We start from the raw sequence: 23,755 nt of genomic DNA on the forward strand, positions 1-23,755 counted from the left end.
GAGCCATGCAAGTGTGACGTCCTTGTCGACGTGAATAACTGGGAAGAAAAATTTCCATTGAATGCTGGCGCATTGGGAGAATTCATAAGGTGAGGAATCCACAGGTAGCTACTGTATCCACCCAAAAAGCATTACCGAAGGTAAGTAACTTGTTCTTTAAGTGAAATTTCTAAGTGGAAAAGATAGAACTCGCAATTTAAAACACACAACTTAATGTGAAGTCTGATTTCAAATTGTATGTCTGAAAATGCCACTTTAAGAAAGTTGACATTTTCTTACTTTAACCATTCTGTGCCTCGGTCGGTCTCTGAATACATGTGTGGGGTTGTTGACAGCTGGGCTTTGTGCATTCCTTCTAGACGGACGCACACAAAGGTAATGTAGGTGTGACATTTGCATCCTGATGGCTCATCACCAGGCTGATGGGCCTTCTTGGGCTAGATGGGTGGGAGGAGCTGACTCTTACACCTGAATAGGGCTGTGCCTCTCTTCCCACAAAGGACTGCATACCCCCCTGTAGAGTGTTTGAAGTAAGGGAAGGGCAGGGACCCTGTGATTTTCAAAGCCTTCCGTTGAAGTCTCCCCCAATTCAAAGGCACATTTGGGTATAAGTACTGGACCCCAAACCACAGCAGAGCAGAACCAAGGCAACACTGCCTGGAAGAAGGACTGCTGTGCTGCTGGGAAGGACTGCCATTCTGCAACTGCATTGCTGTGTTGGCCTACTGCTTGTTGGTTGTGGTGTGGGAAGGACTGCCACGTGGCTACTTGGTTTGCTGTGGTGGCCTGCTGCTTCTTGCCTGCAGTGAGAAGGACTGAACTTGCTCTCTTTATCCTTAAACCCAAGAGTCTCCAAGGGCTTAATGGCTTGTCTCCTGGGCTTCTTCAGTCTCAGGGGCATCAAAGACCGCTTGCAACTCTTAGGGCTGCTGGACTCTGCCATCCTACCCTTCCCTGAGGTGCCCCTCTCCAGTGCTTAACCTTCAGAAGTGGGTTTTGCAGCTTGAATCTACAAAAAGCGACGCATCGCTTTACTATTTGCCGAATTGCGGCAGAATAATCAGCGCAATTGCATCTCTGATGGCAGCTCAGCTGCTGCCTGACGACAGCGGAATCAGACTGCATGGTCCGATGACATGCATCGCATTCACTTCTTTGGAGCCAGACGTCGACGCAGTGCCCTGGGTGCGGTAAAAATATTGACGCATTGTGTCCTCGCCATTAGTGCATTGCTCCATCATAAGTACTGTTCAGCAAACCCTGCATGGGTTCTGTAGCTGGCCTACCATCCATCGCGGTTAGCTTGTGTTTTGGATTTGCACCAGTCCCTCGCGACCTCCAGGTAACCTTTTGACCGCTCCTGACTTCTAAGCACTGTTTTCACATTTCATCTTTAAAAATTCATATCTCGACTTTTACTTATTGGATGTTTGTCATTTTGGTCTTGTTTAATCAGATACATATTATCTATTTGTCTAAACTGGTGTTGAGTGTTTCTGTGGTGTTTTTTCAATGTGTTACTGTAATCGTGTTGCGCACATTGCCTCTTAAGTTAAGCCTGCCTGCTCTGTGCCAAGCTACCAGATGGTGAGCTCAAGTTAGGTTGTGTATCTTTTTCTTTTTTTTCAAATCTGTTTATTGATTTAACAACATGTACATTTTGCTGGATATATCTCCGCTTTTTCGACATTTTATCTTTACATTTAACGTTTCATTGCAATTTACATATTATGTCGGTATATCGTTCAATATACGATCTGTGCCAAATAAGGCAACAGAATTTAGAAGAAAGCGAAACAAAGAAAACAAAAAGAAATCAAACCAGCAAGAAAAAACCCGCTGTAGAACTTAGTAGCAGGTGATGCCATGTATTGATTGTCATGTTTGTGCATGTTGCCTATTTGTGTCCAGTATTATATGAGGAAATGATCCTTGAGGGAGGAGGCATGTCCAGGGAGGGGAGGAGGAGGTGCATAGTTCAAATCAGTTGTAGTTTTGAGGCTATTATTTGCAAGTTGGCTAAATTTCACTGGTAAGTGGTATTCGGACATGCTTGTTACTGGGTTAGCCGTTTATCTAGTTCAGGGGGGTCGGAGGTCGTCTTTTTGCTCCAGCTGTCCTATGATAGTGTCCCATATATCTGTACCTTTGATTTCGACTCCACTGTCACAGTGTCTGTAACACTTGTGTTTCAGCTTTAGACCAGTGTAGCATCTCTTGTGTCCAACGGTGTATGCTAGGTGTACTGGGTGATTTCCATTGTATTGCAATTAGGCGCTTGAATAGAATAAACACAAAGGTCTGCGCTTCTGTGTTTTTGTTTATCTGCTCCTTGTCGTGTGAGTATTCCCAATAGGCAGGACTCTGGAGTGGGGGTAAGGGGTGATCTCGACCATATGGCTGTTTGCGTCGTTACTTCCTGCCATATGCGATGTATCAGTGGGCAGCTCCACGTCATGTGTAGGAAATCTGCTTCCGGTATCCCACATCTTGGACATTCCGGATTGGATTGTTGTAAGGAAATGCCTCCTTGGAATGGTTACCCCCTTACTTTTTGCCTTTGCTGATACTAAGTTTTGATTTGAAAGTGTGCTGAGGCCTGCTAACCAGGCCCCAGCACCAGTGTTCTTTCCCTAACCTGTACTTCTGTTTCCACAATTGGCACACCCTGGCATCCAGGTAAGTCCCTTGTAACTGGTACCCCTGGTACCAAGGGCCCTGATGCCATGGAAGGTCTCTAAGAGCTGCAGCATATCTTATGCCACCCTGGGGACCCCTCACTCAGCACAGACACAGTGCTTGCCAGCTTGTGTGTGCTAGTGAGGACAAAACGAGTAAGTCGACATGGCACTCCCCTCAGGGTGCCATGCCAACCTCACACTGCCTATGTAGTATAGATAAGTCGCCCCTCTAGCAGGCCTTACAGCCCTAAGGCAAGGTGCACTATACCATAGGTGAGGGCATAAGTGCATGAGCACTATGCCCCTACAGTGTCTAAAGCAAAACCTTAGACATTGTAAGTACAGGGTAGCCATAAATACAGGGTAGCCATAAGAGTATATGGTCTGGGAGTCTGTCATGCACAAACTCCACAGCACCATAATGGCTACACTGAAAACTGAAGTTTGGTATCAAACTTCTCAGCACAATAAATGCACACTGATGCCAGTGTACATTTTATTGTAACATACACCCCAGAGGGCACCTTAGAGGTGCCCCCTGAAACCTTAACCGACTATCCGTGTAGGCTGACTAGTTCTAGCAGCCTGCCACACACCAGACATGTTGTTGGCCACATGGGGAGAGTGCCTTTGTCACTCTGTGGCTAGTAACAAAGCCTGTACTGGGTGGAGGTGCTTCACACCTCCCCCTGCAGGAACTGTAACACCTGGCGGTGAGCCTCAAATGCTCACCCCCTTTGTTACAGCACCCCAGGGCAATCCAGCTAGTGGAGTTGCCCGCCCCCTCCGGCTATTGCCCCACTTTTGGCGGTAAGGCCGGAGGAGATAATGAGAAAAATAAGGAGGAGTCACTGGCCAGTCAGGACAGCCCCTAAGGTGCCCTGAACTGAGGTGACTCTAACTTTTAGAAATCCTCCATCCTGCAGATGGAGGATTCGCCCAATAGGATTAGGGATGTGCCCCCCTCCCCTCAGGGAGGAGGCACAAAGAGGGTGTACCCACCCTCAGGGCTAGTAGCCATTGGCTACTAACCCCCCAGACCTAAACACACCCTTAAATTTAGTATTTAAGGGCTCCCCAGAACCTAGGAACTCAGATTCCTGCAACCTAAGAAGAAGAGGACTGCTAAGCTGAAAAACCCTGCAGAGAAGATGGAGACACCAACTGCTTTGGCCCCAGCCCTACCGGCCTGTCTCCCCACTTCTAAAGACACTGCTCCAGCGACGCTCTCCCCAGGGACCAGCGACCTCTGAAGCCTCAGAGGACTGCCCTGCATCTAGAAGGACCAAGAACTCCCGAGGACAGTGGCTCTGTTCACCCAAGACTGCAACTTTGCTACAAAGAAGCAACTTTGAAACAACTTGCGTTTCCCGCCGGAAGCGTGAGACTTGACACTCTGCACCTGATGCCCCCGGCTCGACTTGTGGAGAACAATCACTTCAGGGAGTACTCTCCGGCGACTGCGAGACCGTGAGTAGCCAGAGTTGCCCCCACCTGAGGCCCCACAGCGACGCCTGCAGAGGGAATCCCGAGGCTCCTCCTGACTGCGACTGCCTGCTTCTAAGATCTGACGCCTGGTAAAGACTCTGCACCCGCAGCCCCCAGGGCCTGAAGGATCCGACCCCCACGTGGCCCTCTCCCTTGCCCAGGTGGTGGCTACCCCGAGGAGCCCCCCCCCCACCTTTGCATGCCTGCATCGCTGAAGAGACCCCTTGGTCTCCCATTGAAACCTATTGAGAACCAGACGCGTGTTTGCACACTGCACCCGGCCGCCCCCGCGCTGCTGAGGGTGTACTTTCTGTGTGGACTTGTGTCCCCCCCGGTGCCCTACAAAACCCCCCTGGTCTGCCCTCTGATGATGCGGGTACTTACCTGCTGGCAGACTGGAACCGGGGCACCCCCTTCTCCTTTGAAGCCTATGCGTTTTGGGCACCACTTTGACCTCTGCACCTGACTGGCCCTGAGCTGCTGGTGTGGTAACTTTGGGGTTGCTCTGAACCCCCAACGGTGGGCTACCTTGGACCCAAACTTGAACCCCGTAGGTGGTTTACTTACCTGCAAAAACTAACAAACTCTTACTCCCCCCCCGGAACTGTTGAAAATTGCACTAAGTGTCTAGTTTTAAAATAGCTATATGTGATTTATGTGAAAAGTGTATATGCTATTTTGCTAATTCAAAGTTCCTAAAGTACCTACCTGCAATACCTTTCATTTGAAGTATTACATGTAAATCTTGAACCTGTGGTTCTTAAAATAAACAAAGAAAATATATTTTTCTATACAAAAACCTATTGGCCTGAAATTGTCTCTGAGTGTGTGTTCCTCATTTATTGCCTGTGTGTGTACAACAAATGCTTAGCACTACTCCTTTGATAAGCCTACTGCTCGACCACACTAACACAAAAATAGAGCATTAGAATTATCTCTTTTTTCCACTATCTTACCTCTAAGGGGAACCCTTGGACTCTGTGCATTCTGTTCCTTACTTTGAAATAGTGCATACAGAGCCAACTTCCTACAATTGTGAAAACATGCGTTTGATTCTTGCTGGGGTAAGGTAGGTCTGGTGCAGGTAATTGAGTTGTGTGTACCGGAATCGGGCATTACGTGATATTTCTTTTGTATTTAGTAGTGCCATGTTCCATTGTTTTGTATGTATGGGTGTATGTAGTGCTGTCTCCCATCTATTTTGTGCTTGTGTTTGGGGCTCCTCCGGGTGATTCTGTAGGGTACAGTATATCCAAGATATATCTGCTTGTGTGCCTGACCCTGTCAATAATTCATGTAGTATTGGTGCTGTGATAGGTTCATTGCTGCCATTTCCCCCATGTACTGCGCACCACATGTTGTAGTGCCCTGTATGTGAGAAATTCGCCTTTACCCAGGTTGTATCTGTTCATTAATACTTCATATGTTAAGAAATGTCCTCCTTCAGATATGTTGCCAATTGTGTTAATTCCTTTGTCTACCCAATTGGTTAGTTTGAAACGTCGTATTGTGTTGTTTAGCCCCGGGGTTGCTAGTAACGGGATTTTGGGTGAATATGGTGGTTTACGTCCTGTTGTCATTACATATCGATGCCATTTCCAATCCGCCATCCCCAGTAGTACATTGTCAGTCTTCGTTGGTTTGTTGCGACTAATGAGCCAATGCATCGTGTCCGTGTGTCCTGTTAGGGTGTTTACCATTAGGCTTTCTGGGCCATTTGGGTTACACGTCCAGTCCATGATCCAGTGTATTTGTGCCGCTGCGTAGTATAGTTCAAATTGGGGTACCCCCATCCCTCCTTTCTCTAATGGTAAGTATGTCTTAGCTCGGGCTACTTGGCGATGGCCCGTGGCCCATATCAAGTCTGTTAGTAGGCTGGTTAGAGGCGCCAAGTAGCTCTTAGGGAGCTTAAGTGGTAGTGCTGAGAAATAATATAGAATACGTGGTAGTATGATCATTTTGGCTATGGCTACTCTTCCCATGGGTGAGAGTGGGAGTGAGCACCAGAAGGGCATTGAGTTTCTTGTCGCCCTGATCATCCGATCTAGGTTACCTTCTCTGAGGTCTTGTTCGCTGTGGTAGATTTGTACCCCTAGGTACTTAAAAGTGGTGTGACACCACTGCAGTTTATGTGTGAGGATTATTTCTCTGTGGGGCTCTGGTATTAATTGCATCGGGAACAGGCATGACTTTGCCCAATTTACTAGTAGTCCCGATATGTCCCCGAATGTGTCTAGCAGATGCAGTATGTCTGGTAGGGATTCCGAGCTATTACGCAGGTATATCAGTGCGTCATCTGCATATAGCGAGATGACCTTATGTTCCCCTCTGTCAGGGATGCCCCATTTTGGAGGCTCCTGCCTTTTCTATATCCAGTGATACTGCCGTCCTTGCGTAATCCTGCTCTGGTGTTTCAGCCATGAGTCGCAGCAGGCATCTGATGTTTGTATGTGTGCTGCGACCAGGTACGAAACCGGATTGGTCCGGATGAATCAGTGTAGACATTAATGGGAATAATCGGTTTGCTAGTACCTTCCCCAGTAATTTACAATCGGAATTTAATAGTGACAATGGTATATATGACCGGACATCAAGTGGATCGCGTCCTTTCTTGAGGAGGACCACTTTAGTTGCTTTGCTCTGTGACTCTGGGAGGTATCCGCTGTCGAATGCTTCTTGCAGCATTACTAGATATGGTGCCATTGTTTGTTTTGCAAAGGTCTGATAGTACTCCGCTGGGAGCCCATCTCCTCCTGGTGTTTTATTATGTGCCATTTGCTTTAGTGCCTGTTGGATCTCATCTAATTCAATGGGTTTTTCTAACTGTCGATTTGTTCTGCTGTCAGTTTAGTTAGTTGGAGCGTCCGGAAAAATTCGGGGGGGGGGCGGGGGGTTTGCTTTGTACAGTGTTGCATAGTATTTTTTAAAGGTCTCATTAATTTCTATCTGTGTGTTGACTATGTTGCCTTCCTCTGTTCGGATGGCATTTATAGTGGAATGTTGTTGTTCGCTTTTTAGTAACCAAGACAACAACCTGCTGGATCGGTCGCCTTCAGCATGCATTCGCGCTGTGTAATGGCGGTAATCGTATTTCCGTAGCCGTGCATCAGTGTCAGCCCATTGCTTTTTCAGTTCAATCATGTTATCTGCTCCCTCCCTGTTTTGCTCCATTGTCTTCTCTGCTTCCCTCATTGCCCTCTCGATCTCACATAATTCTTTATGCAGAGTCTTACGGACTCCTCCTGATGTGGTCATGCATAGGCCTCTTATCACCACCTTGTGGCTGTCCCATTCTATAGCTTGCGACAATGCCGTGTTTGTGTTCGTTTTAAAGTATGAGTCTATGCCCTCTGCTAGTTCCTCTCGGAAGGGGGGGTTGCGTAATAGAGGTGGCTGTAAGCGCCAGGTAGGCGCATTCGTATGTGTTCTACCCCATCGTATCGTAGACATTAAGGGGCAGTGGTCTGATATCGTTTTAGCCAGGTAGGCTGCCTTGATTAGTGATGTTGTGAGCTCGTACGTGTATAGTTGCAAGCCTATGCGAGTGTGTAGTTTGTGTACCGGGGAGAAATATGAGTACTTTTTGTCCATGGGATGTAGGTTCCGCCATGCGTCATGTAGTCTTCTATCTGACATCCAGTTCTGCAGTGCTTGTGAGTCTTCTGCTTGGGGCACCTACTAGTGGGGGGTGTGATCTATCCATGTTGGTATCTGGTGCACAGTTGAAATCTCCTCCCCATATATTAGGGGTCAATGGGTCCCATGTTAGTGCTGCAAAAGTGGACTGTAGGAAGTCTATCTGTTTAGTGTTGGGCGCGTATATACCTGTGATGCTTAGTTGTTTACCGTCCAGTTCCCCTCTTAAGTGGACATATTTACCTATCTGTGTGTGTTCCACTGCATAAGGGACATCAGGGGCTATCCATATCAGTACACCTTTTGTGGATGACGAAGTGTTGGTGCCCTATATCTTTCCTGACCATTTTCTGGCCAGCTTATTTAAATCTTCAGCTGCTAGGTGTGTCTCCTGTAATGTTGCTATGTGGATTTTCTGGCGTTTGAGGTAGTTATAGATTCTATTGCATTTATTTATATTGGCCATCCCCCTGACGTTCCAGGTTAAGATATTGTATGTAGCCATAGTGTTAGTTTTATGTCTCTAGATAATTGCACTGCAATGATTGTGAATCTTTTAAGATTTAGCATCCCCTCTCTGAGTCCCCTCCCCCCTGTGCCTATCGTCTGTTAGGTTGTGTATCTGACGTACCCTGACTAAGATTGTGGTTCCCTACTTGGACAGGGTGCATATCTCTGCCAACTAGAGGCACAATTTCTAACTCTGGTGATCAGTGGTGAGGATAGGACTTGTACTTGTGCAGTGCCTTGTAGTAATTTGGTGTACACTACCGCTGACACCTAGACCAATTCGAATCAGTTGTCTCTAATCCCCATTGGCATTTTTCCTAGTTAGCATTTTTAATTTTTCAATTCTTCCTACCTGGCATTTCTGATTTTCACTCAAAATCATGTCTCTGGTTGGATGTTCTGCATAGGCACATGCAGGGATGAAGCTTGGGCTGGCCAAGCTTGAGGATTACACTGTGTGCCGGCTCAAGGATTTCTGTAAGGGTTTTGGACTTCCTGCAAGGAGCAAGAAGGCAGAATTGCAGAAGGTATTGTGAGCCTATTCAGAAACCCATGGTGTAGCAAATGAGTCCTCCAAAGAGACTGAGAAAGAGTTGGATGTGGAGGATGACTTTATTGCACTGCTGTATATGTGGGAGGCGAGCAACCTACTCCCAGGAATGAGGGCCCATTTCAGGGCAGGAAGCAGTGTATCATCTGAGGGTCCTGGAGGAGAGAAAGTTAAAATTAGAGCTTATCAAGCTCCAATTGGAGAAGGCCTTGAAGTAGAAAATATTGGCTATGGAGATGGAATCAAAATAAATTAATCATGGAAATAGAAGAGAACCTAAAGAGATTGGCTATGGAGGAGAAAAAGATGTCGTCTCAGGAGCTGAGCCTGAAAGAGCTGGACATCAAGGCCAGGTAGGCAGAATCCAGCAAGGATGGTGGCAGCAATTCTTCTGTGTCTTCTAGGGTCCACTTACCCAAGAATCTGGTGTCTGAGTGTGTGGTGGGAGACCACATAGACAGAGGTTGGAGGCGTATGAGATTGCCCTACAAATGCACAAGGTCCCTGAAGCAGATTGGGGGGGAGGGGTTGGTTTGTGGGGACACATCCTAGTGAAGGGAGGGGGTGCTCTCTTCACCCTTTCAGGGAGTGACAAGATAAGGTGTCCCTCCATTAAAAAAAAAAGAGGCCCTGATCAGGAAGTTTGGTCTGACCCCAGAAAAACACAGGCAGAAATTCAGGGATAGTCAAAAGGTTTCCCAACAGACCTGGGTGGATTATGTGTATTCTTTTTGCGAGGCACTGGATGGTTGAGTGAGGGACAGTGAGGTAAAACATTAGGGGTTGTAAAATGTGTTTAGAACAGAGGACCTGTTCAGTCTTTGCTTTCCAGATCTGTGCCAGCACCTTGTTGATAGTGAGCCCTCTGACCCCAGAGAGCTTGGCAAGGAGAAGGACTGCTGGATTAGCACCTGGGTCCTCAGGGAGGTACCTGGGGAGGGGGGAGATCATGCCAAAGGTGGGCAGGGTCTTCACCAGAAGAAGGAGGGATGGACAAAGAGTAAGGAATTCTCCGAAGGGCCCCAAATTAGATCTGCAGGACATGGTTCCTCTTTACCTTCTGAGAGAAAGAAAAAGTGGTTCCCTGAGAGAAAGTCTGCAGGGAAGGCTCTCATGACGTGCTTTGAATGTCATCAGGAAGGGCCCTACAAGGGCGATACCAAATGTCCCAAGTGGGCACAGCCCCCCACTGGTGGGCATTCACTTGAGCTGGCTAGTGTACTGCTTGGGGAGGAGATGTCCCTAGATAGTGCTGGGGAGGAAGTGCAGTTCACCCTAGTGTCCGTTGGTGATGGAGAGATGGTCCAGAAAACCCAGATGCCTGACAACACTAAAAAGTACATTCAATGGGTGTTCATCAGTGGGCAGAGGCTGGAGGCTGTGAGAGACACATGAGCCAGCATGACAACCGTCGGGTGTCATCTGGTGTCTTCAGAGCAATTAGTCTCTAACACGTTCCACCAAGTTCTTGCTGCTGAAATCTGAGAGAACCACTACCCTGGTTCCCTTTGAGAGTGGCGTTCTTGAGTTCTTTGAGAGTAGCTGTGAAGCCATCTATGCCTGTGGATTGTCCGCTATGCAACGACCTGGATCACACCATCTCGAAAGAGATGGAGATCAGGTCACACTTGGGGACGATGCGGTTACCTGAATGGCTGTGTCTGACCACATGGTCAATGGCAGCTCGAGAGCATGGTCAGAAGGACCTGGAGCCTGCTACTATGGCCCAGGTTCCTGCCAAAAAGAGGAGGGCAAGGGTCTTGGGAAACCCGCTTCAGAAAATCCCACAGTCTGGGAAAAGGCTGACCTTAAGGGGGCTGCCCTGGTACCTACATCCGAAGAACTGTGCAACGTGAGCTGTCTAACTGGCATCAGGAGCGGGACCCCACCAGGGAGGTATTCTGCAAGGTGTAGACAGAGTGCTCTACTCTTGTGGGCCCTCGGTGGAGGGCTGAGACCCAGGCAGCTGGTGACGCCTCTGGCAAGCACCTAGTTTATTGGGAGAATGGTCTCCTGTATCGAATGCCTAAGAATCCTGAGCCTAGTGCAACACGTATGTTGGTGGTCTCCCAGTGCTAGTGATCCTTCCTACTGGGTCTGGCTCTTGATGTGCCACTGGCAGGTCATTTGGGTCCGGATAAGACCTCTGACCGGGCTTGTCATCCCAAATGAGCCGTAAACTGTAGGTCATGTTCTACCTGTCACGCCAGAAGCAAGTCAGGGAGGAAGTGCAAGGCCCTCCTGCAACCTTTACTGGTTGTTGGCACCCCTTTTGAGCGGGTTGGTATCGATGTTGTTTGGAGCTCTGGATTGCTAGACAGCCATGGGCATCAGATTTGTTCTGGTCTTGGTGGACCATGCCACTGGATACCTTGAGGCAATCCCTCTGAGAGCAGTGACTGCGCCTCTGGTGGCCAGGGCACTGATGGGGAAATTTACCCGCTTAGGAGTTCCCCAGGGAGGTGGTGTCTGTCCGGGATACCAACTTCATGTCCCATTACATGAAGGCAATGTGGACGTAATCTGGGGTGACTTAAAAGTTAATTACTCCTTAATATGCCCCTCCCCCGCCCCCCCCCCCCCCCCCCCCCCCCCCCAAAAAAAAAACACACACCCTGACTAGGATTGTAGTTCTCTACTTGGACAGGGTGCATACCTCTGCCAACTAGAGACTCAAGTTCTAACAGTTGCATTTACCTTCCTCAAAACCATATGATTTATTTACTCTATACTGCATCATCAACTGCTTGACAGACCAACACTGAACTTTGCATGAAGATAGCTAGCCCGCTTTGCTTGGTTTCGTGCAAATCCTTTCTATAGTTTGTTACTAACTCTGGATAAACTTTTAGATATCTGAGTTGGGGTTGATATCTGGGTCGTATGCTAAAATTTGAATCTGAACTTGGAATCTCTCTGAAGCGCTAGTAACGTAGACTGTGTTTAGTAATACATGCAGCAACAGCTGTAGAAGTGGAACAAAGGTAAAAGAAGCAAAGTAAGAAACTACAGGTCTATTCTTTAGTCGAAAGAAAAGCAGCAGGATATGGTCTTGAAATGAACCTGAAACAGCTGAAGGATGCAGAGAAGGCCAAATGAAGGTCCAAGTAGAAGGGAGAATGCAACTCTGTCAAGGGAAAAATGCATTTGTGCCGAAATAATATAATTAAATGGGGGCAAAATTTTAGAAATGGGACACAGTAGAAAAAGGAGAGCACCTTGTAATAGAAGAGTAGAGAGGAAGAAGTTATTCTGGTATTTACGGTTGAGATCATTTGAAATTGAGTCATGAAACTTAATGATGACAGAACGGAAGGTGGAACAGGATAATAGTCAGCTCTAAAGCATAAATGCAGCCAGTAACGGTCGGATTATGACAATGTGTAGGTGTTACGAAAAAGATGAATAGGAATAGTATTGTGCAGGCTTCACAGATGCAAAAAAAAATAAAGCATTGAAAATCTTTTGAAGCCGCAATACATCACACCATTGGTTTGCCAGGAGGGTGGCACAAGCCCAATAAATAATTTATTGACTCTAGAACCAGATCAAGAAAGAAAAATGAATAGGTTCTCTACAGATTTCAATATAGTCTTCTTCACTGACACTGTTTAACACAAAAAACAAACGTTTGTTCAAGGTGCATAATGTAGTTGTTGGTCTGAGGGTGGGGAACTGAGTTAGGGAAGGACTCTATAGAATAAGCAAAAACATATGTGCTCCTTGGGAGAAATGGGTGACTATCACCCATCCATAGCAGTATCTCCGTTTGCAATATGAACTGGGCAATCTTTTTGCCAGTTTTCCCTTGTAGGACATTTCCTTGTAGCTTCTCTCCTGAAGACATCCATTACGTTCCTCCATTATCCCTGCAAATGGGTTTAAAAGAGTTGAGTTTATTTAACAACCACATTCAATAGTATATAACCATTGTGTTCTGCAAGGACAAAGGGTGGTGGTGTACTGACAACTGTCCCTGCCACAACCCCACCTTTCCACAAACCCACCAAAACAACCCAGCACAGGGACTGGGGCAGAATAATTTGTACGCCCCCAACTTTGCATAAGAGCTCATAAGAGAAGTGATGGACTGCCGTAAAACTAAATAAATTGGTACCATTTCACTCACCATTGAAAATGCATTACTTGCTCTGCTTTCAACATCGGTGCAGTTTGATGAATACCTATAAACCTAGTTAATCAACACGTTCTGATAAAGTTAGGGATGGCCTTGTGTGATAAGGTTAATGGAGAGTTCAAACAATATTTACCATTTTAAGTCCAGTAGGAATAATTGCTCTCCTACCCAGCAAAATCTGCTGAACTAAATTGCACCAAAATTGACTTGGAAGTAGAGCTATACTCAGAAAATAATTTGTGGTTTTGTGAAAGTCTATTCAGTTTTTGTTAGATTTGTGTTATAAAAAGGTGTTTGGAGAACTGTGAAGAGTTAAAGCTTTAGAGAGATTGATAGATCGGTCAAGAGCGGGGAAGTTGAGAAAAAGTTAAGTGAAATGGGGTCAAAAAGTTTTTATTTCCTAATAACATTATCACAAATCTGCATTAAATGTAGCAAGCTCTTTAAGGTCTGAGCTTACATCTCATGTTTCCTGCTGACCTGGTTAAAAAAAAGGGGAAATGTAAGGGCTTAAGAGGGCCTGGTACCTGGGGAGATTAACAAGGTAAGAATTCTGAGGTTGGTTAGACTATCATCAGAAATGTATTCACTGAAGACAAGTAATTCTTTAGCCTTGTAACCCAGGCAGTGCCTGTACTTTTTGGCGAGACAGCACCACTCCAAGTTGTGTACATGGCACAACCTACACTACGGCAAGCAGTGCCTATATCCTAGCCAAACTGACTTGTCAGCAAACCCTAGAACATTGAAGTAGGTAGGCAAAGGTAGTGCTGGCACCTCTTGGCGAGGTTCCATTATTTTGTTGTTGGGGTCTCATCAGTCCATTCCTAAAAAAAAACACCCCACAATCCAGATATGTGCCCACTCCTCGGTATAGCAGTGATATTCCTAGTGATGGATTCACATAGTAATTCAAAGCACACAAAAGTGAAAAGATGAACGCTTGCGAATAGTCTAAACCACTGGCAATCATAATTGGACCTCCACATTGTCTTTTTGTGGTATCTTAGGCCTCTTCTTGATTCCAAGCTATCCAACAATGTGTTTACATGCGTGTGAAGGCTAAGGAGGAGAGAAAGAGAAATACTGAACACGTATTGGCCCCGAAAGGGTGTCTAGGTAGGCGGCTGTGCTCTGCTTATAGGTGCATGTGGGTCGCCTTCCAAGAGCAGTCCTGCAGGAGGTCCCATAAGCGGAGTACAAGGGACCTTTTCGATGCCTTTAAAGGTCCAATGTTAGATAATTTAGCTGACTATTGCACTACTTGATCCACTCACTTATCCATCGCCAAACATCAGCATGGACCTCTGAGCTGAAGTTAGTAGGTACCATACTGATGCATGATTCAGAGCCAGTGGGAAGTGCTTCTGGCTTTCCCAGTCTCTCTGGTGCCACTCCCTCCCCCCATGTCATTGGCCTTTACCCAGGTGCTGTTGGTGTAATTTTGCAAACATTTTTCCCTAGCTCCATGCCAATTGCCCATGGCTACTTCCAGGTTGGTACTGGTCTTTTGCCTTTGACCTTACTTGCACCATATTCTGCACCAAGGCCTTGTCAGATGTTCGTTTTTCTGAGTCTTCTAACCCTCTGTGCCACCACCTCCACCTTTTGGATTTGTTGCATGACTTTATGAATTTTCTGAGGACCAAGTGTATAATTTTCAGATTTAGAGAAGGGGGCACTGCAGTTAATGGAAGAGGCATCCTACACACACTGCGCCATGCGTACTACTATAGTTGAATGGGTGAGCTATTTTTTTTTATCTGATTCAGGTGCCCGCTGTGGTCTATCTTGATGATGATTACAGTAGGAAAGTGCATTGCTTCCTCCGTTCTGTGTACACAGATGACAATGGAGGCCCTTTAGAATGCTAGTGGTCTTCACTTGAAGTAGGTTTAAACTACCTCTCCCAGACTGCTATGGAGGAAATGAATTATTTTCTTTTACTGTGTACTGCACAGGTTTGCAGAGCTGCCCATACATGTAGAGGAAGCCACGTTTAATCATTTCACCAAGGTTCTACAACCTAGTCCACTGTTGAGCTATTGCTGTCCTTCATTGAAGCAGTGATAGATCCAATTACAGTGGCTTGGAACAAACTGGTTTCCGCACTGGTTGTCTGTCACCAGATTGCATGCTGTCTTTGCTGTACTTCTAGAGGTCGGAAATTCTTGATGGTGCATCTGTTTACTGAGGGCCTGATGGTGCATGATCTTAATCTTCCAAGCAAAATCCCAATTCTTTTCCGACTTCTCGATCAGGTTGAGAGTGAAAAACGTTTCAAGCCATGTGGAAGGAATATTTTCCTCAAAGAGCCTAGCTCCTCTCAAGTTTTGTGACTTGCCTTTTGTCCTGATATTACCGTGCATTGTGGGAGATGACTCAGCTAGTTCTATTTAATCAAGTCTAGTTCTTAATAACCAACCTCACCACCTCTGTGATCCGTTTGCTGAGGCTATGTATGACTGACAGAATCTGGCAAAGCAAATATTCCTGTCTATACATGGTTGACTCAGTTGCCCAGTCTGAGTCAGTTACTCTAAGTTGACATGACTGGATGTGTTCCACTGGCTTTTCTTCAGACACCCACATGCCTTTGATGAACATGCCCTTTAATTTTCACCCACCTCTTTTGTGATAAAATCTATTAAGCTCTGCAATTCTTTAAAAGAAAGACGATCCACATACGAGCCCTTAGCCTTCCCCTCCCTGGTGCAACAGTTTTACCAGCAATTTACAGGTTCGTTCTTGAGGGATGCCGTTTCTGTGAGGTTCAGTCCTATCAGTTTGTATCATTAACAAGATTTGTCGGTAGTGCAGAATGCATGCTGGTTCCAAGGGCTGTAAAGGTTTGCAGCAGTAGTCTTCCTACTCTTCTTCTGACACTTTCATCCAAGCTGCTCAAGTCCACTCTCGAAAGAGCATGTGAAGCCTTGGTTGGGAGGTGTGTATAGTGTTCTATGACTTACGACGATAGTAGTACATCCTTATGGACCGTTGGGGTCCTGTTAAATGTTCACAGGGCCTCAGCCTATCACATCAACTGCCTTTGAAGATCATAGTCAAATTCTGCAGCAGGAGATAAGTGGTGTGGTGAAGCTGATGCAGCATCTGAGCTAGGGTAAGGTTGCTAGTCTCTGTGCTTCTCTGTCCCCATTCTGGACCATCGTGTTCCTGAAGTCTTTCCTCCATAAGAAAAGGTACAGGATGCTGTCCCTGGCTTAGGTGGTATTGGCCCTGAAGCATGACCACTGTATGGTTTCCCTTCATCTGAAGGACAAGTACTGTCACCTGTGGGTTGTGCAGTGTTACAATGAAGTACCTGTGATTTGTGATGGGCTCCATCCAATATCAGTTTGAGATTTTGGTGTTTAGAATGACTGTAGCTCTGTGCGTTCATGAAAGTTATGTTGATGGTTGCAGAGCATTTTCTCAGAATGGGGAGAGCTGTGTATTCCTGTAATGCAACTACTCCCTGCTGAAGACACCTTCTGTGCCGCTGGTGTTAGACCTCCTTAAGTCTATGGTCTACTTGCTGTTTGGGAAGAGGATTTTGGTCAGTATCTCCAACTCTCATCCTAAGTTCTCTCAGCAACTGCAGTTTATTTGGGTGGAAAAGGATACACTTTCAAGTGCTTTCTGCCTCTCTGGCAATTCAGTACGTTCAGGTTATGATGTTATTGTTTCAGGAAGGAGCTCTTCTTCTGGCCTCAACAGTCCTATGTCTTCTGAGTCTTTTTACGGCTTGGGGGGGGTGGGGGAGGGGAGGGAGGGGACACGCTAATGATGCACTGGCGTGGCTTCTAGTTTACCCTGCACATGGGAAGCCCTTCTGTCCTCATCTGGCAGTGGCTATGGTTGTGACTGCTGTATTTTCCCTTGGCTTAGGTTGTCATCTCTGCACAGTAGAGATGAGGGACCTTTGGTCTCTCTGTGAGCAGAAGTAAAACTTTAAATTACTCAAACACTGCTATGTTTGTAGCCCCAAGGCATTTTTGCCTTGCATCTATGGTTCATCAGTTGAGGTGTTGATACACAACACATCCTTGATGTGATATCCAGGATGTGTGTGTATCAACCTCTGAATCATCCTGGACCCCGACCTCAGTATGAACCATCGGATCAACTCAGTCACCTCCACCTGCTTCTGCACCTTCTGCCTCCTACGCAAGACCTTCAAATGGATCCCCCTAGAACATAGGAAGACTGTCACACACGCCCTCATCACCAGCAGACTGGAGTACGGCAACGCACTCTATGCCGGAATCAACCAAAAACTCACCCGCAAATTGCAAAACATCCAGAAGGCTGCCGCCAGATTGATCCTCGACCTACCCCGACACTGCCACATCTCGCAACACCTATGTACCCTGTACTGGCTCCCCATAGAGAACAGAATCCCTTTCAAGATCCTCACCTAAGCACACAAAGCCCTCCACAACACCGGACCAGCCTTCCTTAACCAGTGACTCAACTTCCATGTACCCCACAGAGCCCTACGCTCAGTCCAGCTCTCTCTTGCAGAAGTCCCCCGCATCGGGAAAACCAGAACAGGAGGACGCTCCTTCTCCTACCTCGCTGCCAGCGCCTGGTACACCCTGCCCATCCACATCAGACAAACCACCTCCCTCCCCAGCTTCACGAAGGAACTGAAGACATCGCTTTTTTAATCCACCTCTGGCACATGCTACACTATCTCCACTACGCTTCCAAACACCACCACCGCCAAGTTCTTCTCATTAGTTGTGTTTTCAGGAAGTTTAATTTGGACTAAATGCAACAAATTGACCTCTGAGGATGCTTTACTCTGATCTACTCTGCCAATGCCATTGCGTCCTCTCTCAACATGAATCGAGTTTTGCAGTTAACCCTCCTGAGCCTTTAACTTTGTACTTGGTGATAGACCCTGGACATTTGAACTCCTTTGACCTGCCCGTTGATGTTTTGATGTCATTCTGTCAGCTTGTCATCCATCCACTAAAGCAATCAAAGCCTGGGCCTCTCCCTTTTACGTAGGCCAGACCATTACCTTGCTGATGCTTTACCCACCGTCTCATCCTACCAAAGAGGAATGACTACAGTGTTTGGACCTTTGTAGGGCCCTAAGCTTCTTCATAGACAGAATACTGGAGCTCCAGGGTAGACCAATTTTCTAGGGCTATAAACCGGCTCCAACAAGGCCAAGGTGATTTTAAAAGTGGAGAGTTTCTCATTGGATCGTCCTGTGTATGAACATCTTCTATGCTAAGAAAACCCATCCTGAGGGAGTCGTAGCTTTTTCTACTAGAGCAAAGGACCTCTCGTAAGTGTTTTTCTTGGAAGTAGCAGTGCAGGCTATGTATTGGCCGGTAACCTGGTGGTATGTGTACAGCTTAGTCAACCAGACCCTGATGCCTGGGCTCAGAAGTCTGGTGAATTTTCTATTTTGCCGTTTGCAGGTTGTAGGACTTCGTGGTTTGATTGACTGTTTCCTTGGACCCTCCACCTTGGCGTTAATTTTTTTTTTTTTTTTTTTTTCTTTTTAAATCTTCATTTGGTGAGAAGCCTTCAATATTTATCAGACTAACAAGTTATATTTGGCAACATTCTTTCAGTAGAAAAGGTAAAGCAGAGCAGCACCCCTTCAGGTGTTCACTCTCAATGAGAAAGGCCACCATAGTAACATAAGTAGTAGATTCTTCCTGCCTTCTTAAACACACAGACATTTATTACAAGCAGATGTTGGTATGGGGGCCAGGATTCCAGACAATTTTCCTGTACCAAAATACTCAGATTACAAGTTTTCTCCCCGAAATGCACATATCAAGTTTTTTAGCATGTGCTTTTCTTGACACTAGGGAGAAAACCCTTTCTTTGCTCCCATGTGCTGCAGCAGGGCTAGGACAGGAAGTGGTCTGTGGTGTTGCTTGTAGCTCCTAACCTTGCAGCACCCCTATCACTGAATTATTGCCCATGGGGAAATTCTGCCGCTATCTGTGTAAAGAGGGCCTTTTAGATTGCTAGCAGAATCGCAAGCTTCACCCCCTCACAGAAGTGCAGACAATTTGACAGCAGGAGCACCAACGTCCTTCCTCACATAATATGTGCAATTTGGCAGCAGCAAAACAAGATTCCGTCTCACAGAAAACATTGATAATGCATGGTTCCCTTCACTGCAGAACATATCTTGCACATTAGCAGTTGTGGACGCTTCCATAGATTACAGAGTATGTACACCTTTGTCATGTAGAATACTTACAGATGTATAAAGCAAGTGCTTATTCCATGGAGATGAGCAAGGTGTTGGATCAATGAATGTGTGCGAGTGCTACTGCCACCTCCACTTCGGTGGTATTCCTTGTTAGTATACTTGTTGGCACGATCTTCTGGTTGCGCACTCTTCTGGTTTCACTCTCACTGCTGTGAGATGCTTTAATTGCACCATGCAGTTCCTGCCAAGATTACTTCTAATCATGCATTTAATGCTTCTAACTGTTGCTGTTGTACTGCACTGGTCCAGCTGCTATCATTTCTAGCTAGTAACGGTTGAACCCTGCTGTCAATTCATGTAATGCTGCCAGTCCTGCATCATGCTTTAGATCCTATTTCTGTCAAGGCTTGGTTAGTGTTCAAACACTAAAGTATGTGGATGGCAGTACACTACGTTGAATATGACACTGGCAGTGTTTCTGATGATCACCCTGAGCAGGGAAAGGCTCTATAAACCTGCTACATAAGGATAACCAGTGACTGTCTGGAGTAGCATGAGACTCACACAGTTTAAGTGTGCATTAGTTAAACACTGCCTGAGCAGGGGCCTTGGAGATATGGATGCTGTGGGTTTGTGGGCAGGATCACAGGATTCCATGTGCATTCATGCATCCCTGTGTTTTCCTTACGCTATACCCATTTGCCTCATTCCAATTCCGCCTCATTGTCTCATGCAATTGACACTCATAAATTGTACGTACATACTTAGACAGCTTCTGCTTCTTCACCTACATGGCCATCAATTTTACTTCAGGTGAACAGCTGTGTTTAAATGTAACATGATTGTGTGCCTTTCTAATGACAAGGCTAGTGCAAAGGAATTTTTGGGCAAAGCAAAGATATATCCTGGATGTAGCTACTTCTGCCATCTAGCCCATTACTGTACCAGTCCTATAGTTTTCTCCAATGAGCTAAAGTGTCACTGTGTACAACTTACTAAGTTGCATGTCTGTATCAAGCATTACTTCCAAAAGAAGGTTGAGTGTTAACACATGTCTCCTAACCATAGTCAAAAGAAGCACAAATGGCACTGCTATCATGTGATCATGGTAAAGTAGATTGCTGTTAGTGAGGGAGAAATATTGAAAGAGATGAACATAAGATAATACTGTCAAGGGAGGAAGACAGAGAGGAAAAGTGAGTGGGGCAATGGTGACAGAGTGTAATAGGCCAACCTAGAAGCAACAAATAGAGTGACATTTAAATAGTGCAAAAGAGAGAAACTATGACAAGGAGACAGGCCATGCATGAATCTAACTTGACTGGAGAACAGGGTGACAAAAGAAAATATAAAATGGCAAAAAACAGGACTCGCTCTTTTAAAACGGGCAGCCAGGTTTCCATAGTCATGCATGTCTTAGGACAATGTGAGGTATAACGAGAGGGATGTGCAGGTATTGTACTAGGATGTCAGTTCAGAGTGCAGCAATGGAATAGCCAGAAACATAACAGTCCACTTTAAACCATTCGCTCTAATGTTATGGTGTGAGTAACGCACAACTATTCCTAGAAGAGTTCCCTCCAGCTCTCCATCCATTCTTTCTTCCTTTCTCCACCCTTCCATGCATTCTCCCTTTCTTTTTGTTGAACTCTTCTGTGCACCCTACCTACCTTCCTCCACCATCCTTTCTTCCTTTCCTTCCTTTGTTTCACCCTTCCATTCTTTCTCTTTTATACTTTATTTCACCTCCTTTCTTTTTCACCTCTCTGTTTTTCTTTCCCTATCCCACCTACTCATTTTGCTTGCACCACTCTAGCTGTTGCCTCGTTTCTCCATTTTTACTCTGTGAATGTATTTGGCAGATCTTGTCCTCCGTCCTGCAAAGCTGACATGGCACAGTGTTATTTTTTAGCTTTTGTCTGTAGGCATGCATGGAAAAAGGCCCATAAAGAACTAATCAGCATTTTAGTGTGACCCAGCTAATCAGTTCATTAGGCCCAGTGGCAACCACCACTTTAACTGTTCGACTGGGCAGTTCACAGTGCCACTGGGTTGCAGGTCGACCATGTTGATGTCTTATTACTGGGATACCATGTTATGTTGCAGGTCAGAAAATATAAACATTGACTAAGGTATGCCCTCAGTCTGCAGTGCCAATACTGAATTTTCCAGATATTTTGCTAAAGTACCTTAGTTTTGACCTACGAAAACAACATCAGTCAACAGCACTGGGAAACATGTACAGGTATTCTGAATCAATTAACCTCAAATGTGACCTGCATCCACCCCACTGTTTCTGGTGATGTAGAAACATCCCACCATCCTCTTTCCCACAACTTGCCTCTCTTGAGTTCACCTCCTTCCTCTTCTTACACACAGGTATACAGCTTACTCACCTCCCCCGCTCCATCCCCTTTATCTTGCATGTTCTTCACTGAACTCCATATAGTGTATATTTTTACTCACCACATTGGTCGCCATCTTTTGACACCATGCTTGCTTGACACCCCCGTATTTTGCATGGGGTCACGAAATGCACACACTTTGCTCTTCACTTCCCTCACTTTAATACTTTTCTCAAAACTTATTTTTTTACTGTAGGAAGCTTTATATAGGGGGACAAAATGAGGTACACTGTGCAAATAGTCCAGGCAACCACCAGAGGTGTCACAGGGGCACAATGCCATTCCAAATGCTCTCTTTTGTGATATTGTGGTCCAGCAGTTAGGCTTATCTCAGAGGGTAGTGCTAAGCATGTAATGCAAGCACTCATACAGTAAGTGAGACACACTGAATAAAGAAATCAGACACCAATTTATAAAAAATAACACATACTTTTATATAAACTTTGATACCAAGATCACCGAAATAAGGTGACTACTTTTCGAGTTATGAATTTTTAGAGTTTACAAAAGTTGACAATGCATTTTTCAAAAGCGGTAATGTTATCTTATGGAGGAAGAACAAACACTGCAAACATGTATAGTACAACGTCTTAGGGGACCAAACTCCTGGACTTAGGGTAAGTATGGGGCAAGGTCCAAGGCCACACCAACAGGTCACCTCGGGCGGCACAGGGGCGACTGAATGTAGTGGTGCAGTTCAGCGTTGGGTTCCCTGCTTAAGTCTTTAGGTAGCGGTCGAATCACAAAGTTGTTGCAGGGGTGGACTGAGTCCAGTCCTGGCGAACCACCAACTGGATTCAAGTCTTGAGATGCTCAGGGACGTAGAGACTCCAGTGGTCCTGTTCTCCTCAGTATGGGGCGTTTGGGTGCAGAGGTGGTTTGGGCCGTTGGGTTTACCATCACCTGGGGATAGGGGGAGGAATGAGGTGTGGGGGGGCAACACAGAAAAAGGCTGCAGGCATGGACAGGGGGGCCAGTGAGGCTGAACCAACAAGTGAGCTTGGGTCTCAGGAGTCTGGGGGACGTAGGGATACCAGTGGTCCTCTTCTCCTTGGTCTTGGAAGTGCAGGAGCAGTGAACTGTCGGGGTCACCAGAGACGGTTGCGGTGAGGGGGGTGCAGAATCAGGCTGCAGATGCGGTTTGGATGTCCTCAGCAGGCAAACTCTGGGTGGGCCTCGTCTCTGGAGGGCACAGGAACCACTCTGGCACAGTTTGACCACTTCAGCTCGGGTGCAGTGGTGCTGTCTGGCATTGGGTTTTTGGCAGTCCTGGTCTTCACAGTTCCTTCTTTGTGTGCCTGCAGATGCAGGGAAGCAGCTCCTCTGCTCCAAGAGAGTTCTTCTTGGTGATTAGCGAAGCACTGGCAGCTCTCCTGGTTTCTTCAAGGCTGCAGTGGCGGGACAGGCCTGTTGCTTCTCGAGGGTCGGGTGCAGCTGGCGGGGTTGGCGCCAAGTCAGTCATGCTTCTCGGGTTCAGCAGACTTCTTCTCCACTCTTTCCTTTGTGTACAGGGAAGATCTGAAGTCCTGGTGGGGGGTGGGGGAATGTCCCCTAAATACTCAATTTAAGTGGTGTGAAAAGTAGTAGCCAATGGTTACTTTCCTTTGGGGTCGCTACACCCCCTAGATGATCACTTCCGTTGGGGAGTGGGCATCACCCTCTCCCAGAATTCCTAATTCCACCACACACAAGATGACGGAATTCCTGAGGCTGTGTTCATTTCAGGTTGGTCCCCCTAGGGGTGTGTCCAGCTTTAAAATACAACACGCCTCCTGCATAGCTAATTTTTCCTTCTGTCCAGGTGCCAGATGGGCCCTGGGGCAGGGGGTCTGCATCTTCCTCTGAGGAAGGCCAGTTCTGCATACCAAAGGTGGTGGGCTTCTTTGAAATGTCCTGCCTTGGAATGTGGCTCTCGCCCTTGGGGGGGTCAGATTCTCATCTGTTGGTGGCAGACCAGATAGACCTAGTCAGTGAACTTACCAGTAGTTGGTAGGTTTTCAGGGGGCAAGTCTAAGATTCCCTCTGGGGGCATGTATTAATAAAATCATCACTGGAATCAGTGAGGGTTTATTCCTACGGGATGTTTGATACTAAACATCCCTATTTTCATCAAAGCCATCATGTAGCTGGTGAGCTCGTATTGACCAGTGTCCAGCA

At 46.3% G+C, this 23,755-nt stretch overlaps 1 protein-coding gene across 4 annotated transcripts in view; it reads left to right on the top strand.

The window, feature by feature from the left end:
* CDCA2 (cell division cycle associated 2) overlaps window positions 1-23,755 on the top strand; it is a 418,898-nt gene that overhangs the window by 66,457 nt on the left and 328,686 nt on the right. The gene's annotated exons all lie outside the window — the stretch shown is intronic.

The sequence above is a fragment of the Pleurodeles waltl genome, chromosome 11, assembly GCF_031143425.1.
Source record: "Pleurodeles waltl isolate 20211129_DDA chromosome 11, aPleWal1.hap1.20221129, whole genome shotgun sequence".
In the NCBI taxonomy this organism is placed as follows: Eukaryota; Metazoa; Chordata; class Amphibia; order Caudata; family Salamandridae; genus Pleurodeles; species Pleurodeles waltl.